The sequence below is a fragment of the Nipponia nippon genome, unplaced genomic scaffold, assembly GCF_047370975.1.
Source record: "Nipponia nippon isolate SJK-2023a ecotype South Korea unplaced genomic scaffold, ASM4737097v1 scaffold_9, whole genome shotgun sequence".
Lineage (NCBI taxonomy): Eukaryota > Metazoa > Chordata > Aves > Pelecaniformes > Threskiornithidae > Nipponia > Nipponia nippon.
In genome coordinates, this window is record NW_028262413.1 from 12,520,264 (window position 1) to 12,523,219 (window position 2,956).

General features: G+C 38.5%; 1 long non-coding RNA gene across 1 annotated transcript; it reads right to left on the reverse strand.

Annotated features, from left to right (window-relative positions):
• Positions 1-204: 204 nt before the first annotated feature.
• Positions 205-1,492, reverse strand: LOC148050099 (uncharacterized). Its single transcript, XR_015701578.1, has 3 exons — positions 1,386-1,492; positions 1,092-1,213; positions 205-786 (listed from the first exon to the last, which is right to left on the reverse strand). It is a non-coding gene; the product is annotated as an uncharacterized LOC148050099 (long non-coding RNA).
• Positions 1,493-2,956: the final 1,464 nt, after the last annotated feature.

Below are 2,956 nucleotides of genomic sequence, written 5' to 3' on the forward strand. Positions count from 1 at the left end.
AAAGCTCTGGGGTTTAAAAGCTTTGTGCAGAGTCTGCATCAGCTTTCAGATGACCCAAGGGCAGAGGAAGAAGAGCAGCGAGGGCAGCGAGTGCAAGGAGGGAGCTGTGAGCACGCTGTGTGTACAAGTGCATAATATCATACCAATACAAAACAACTTATTTGCAAGTATGAGGAATATTTATTTGTCCACGTTATGAAAAAAAGATTCTCTGTATTTCTAAGTTAGTGCAAATCAGTATGGATTCATACTTCATTATTTCAAATGGACGCATAAAGAGGACAGGCTTACTGACAAATTTCTACCATTTCAACTTTCTCAGTGTTGGGGAGCATAACATAGAAAGAGGACATAACATAGATCATATGTCACAGCTCACCACTGGCTTATGTCTGCAACTGGTGGCTCCTGAAGAGCAAGGATGCATCAGTTGTGCTTCCGACAAGTGACACTAAGTGTTTCCAAAATGATCGCTGCTGGCTTGTAAGGTGCTGATATGAAGTACTGCTCCCAGTTGTGAGCCCTGGGACAACTCATGGAGGTGTGCAGCGCTGTTTCAGACCGCACTGCTTGAGCCACCTTCTTTTCTGCCTATAAAGCACCGGGCACGCAGACCATCTGGCAGCTGTGTGACCTGCAGATGCACCTTCCTCTTGTATTGGCACGCCAAAGTGAAATGCGGATGGAGACCAGCGAGGAGCTGCTTTCATTACAGAAGGCCTCTTTCTGAATATTTACATCTGAGATATAAATCATGCTTAACACATTACTCAGTGTAATAGGTTCCTGTAATTAAATGAGAGCTTTGTTGAATAAATTATCACAGTGGTAATTATACATGTAATAGTCTTGATGTATCTCTGGCAATTCCTTTGACTTTATTGCAGATAAAACAATGACCTTATCTATTTTCATAGTGCTTGATAATTTAAGAAGACTGAAAAAATGTTAATATTGAGTTGTCCAAGCAGTCTTTAAAAATGTTACCATTAATGGTATTAGCTCACTGTTGAGACAATATTATTCCTAATACTTTCTGCATACTCACAGTGCCAGTGACACCCCTGTTACCTTTGGAAACATAAACTTACCTGTATGAACAATGGAGCTTGGTATATGCGACATACACTGGTAATGTAGTAGGAAAATGTTGGTTTAGTCTGTAATATCCCCAAATTGATTTTTCTTGACAGAGTGGAGAGCCAGAAATTATCTGCATCCAATCAGCAAGGAAGTTTATGTAAATTAATGCAGAATTAGAATAGCAGAGTATAACTTGATGACATTGGCCTTATTTTTTGTATATTAGTCAATACTTGCTAAGTTTACAATTTTGCCTTTCCTTTGGCTAAGTTATTTATATATGCACACAAGTACAAACTCACCCATTGGATACTTAAATTCCAGTGAGGCTTTATTTTTATTTACTGCTTTCGCCAATGTGTGCACATCTTTCAAATCTCTACAGAGCTGCATCGATTCCTGTAGTATCATCTCCTAGTTTATTGAGTACCAGTGGTGACTGATTGTCTCTTGATAATTCAGGAAGACCTAAAAGATACAAGAATGTAGTTTTAAATAGGCTATGACTTTATTAAGCTACCACCACACCTGGGAAATAATTTGAGATGGTTGGGAATTTCTTGACAATTTTTTTTCCTACTGGGAAAAAAATGCTGATTTGTGAAAATCAAATCTGTTTGCTAAGCAGAATTTGATTCAACATATCCAATTAAGAAGAAAAAGAAGCCAGTGCAATAGCAGGTTGACACTGTTAACTGAAGATTGTGCCTTTTCTTGTGATGGCAATTTTTCAAAATTTTAATGAACTTCTACTTAAAAAAATTTGAAACCAATTAATTTGACTGACCTGACAAAAAAGGGGGGGGGGGGCGGGGGGGCAGGGTGTCGGGTGGAAATGTGAGATCACAGATTTACACCCTGTCTCGTACACAACTTCTCTGCAAACTGTTGAAAACTTGTGGGACAAGGAAACACAATCAACACTCAGCAGGGAGCTCTTTGCCATGCTGCCACACTGCTGATACCATCCCTCCCAACCACTGTTAATAGAAAACTTGGAAAATTGAAAGAAAAAAAAATCAGCATCTCAATGTAGAAGGCATTAGCAGCCAGTTTTGCTCCTTGGTGGTGTCTTCTGCTTTCCAGAGAGCAGCTGGCTTCCATCACCCTGTGCCAGAAAGTCGAGCTTGGGGTCCTGCTTATCTTTCAGCTCTTCGTTAGCATGTGCCAGCCCATCCCTGGTCCTGCCTAGCTTTGCTGGGATCTTCCTGAGCATCTCCTCTTTGCCTCAATCCTACTGAATGTCACATTTTTGTGATAAAGTGATATTGATCCATTTCTAATAATGGTTTTTGCCTGAGATTTGCATTACTGTAATATCAGGATCCTGTCAAGTTAGTTTGAAAACACAGTCTAGTTCAGAGAAAACACTTGAATTTATTTTAAGTAAAATCTGAAACTGTCTTCAATTAGTAACATTTTAAAAAATGAATTTGCACTTGCACTCAATAGGGTGCAGGAAGGATAGCAAAGCTTTTAATATGCTTTGAAAATCCATAGCAAATAACTTCAGTAAAAGAAAAATAACCTAATAGCAGCTTTCTATGGAAATTCACAGTATTTCTCTGTTCAATGGTGCGTGAAAATACATGTGCTTTGTGTGAATATAGAAATGAAGAAATAATTTATCAAGCAAATATATAGGTACTGCTTCAAGAATTTCTATTGCTTTGGAAACATTATTCTTTTTTTGACACAGCTTTACTGATCTGTTGTTTGATGGATAGATCTAAGATGGGAGAGGAAATACTTTCCTTCATTCTATGATAAAGAAAATGGAAGAAAGAAAAACTAAGCATCAAGATGCCAACACGTGTTTCATCTACTTCAGTTCTGCCTGAGAGAACTAGATTCAGCAGAACAGTTTCACCTT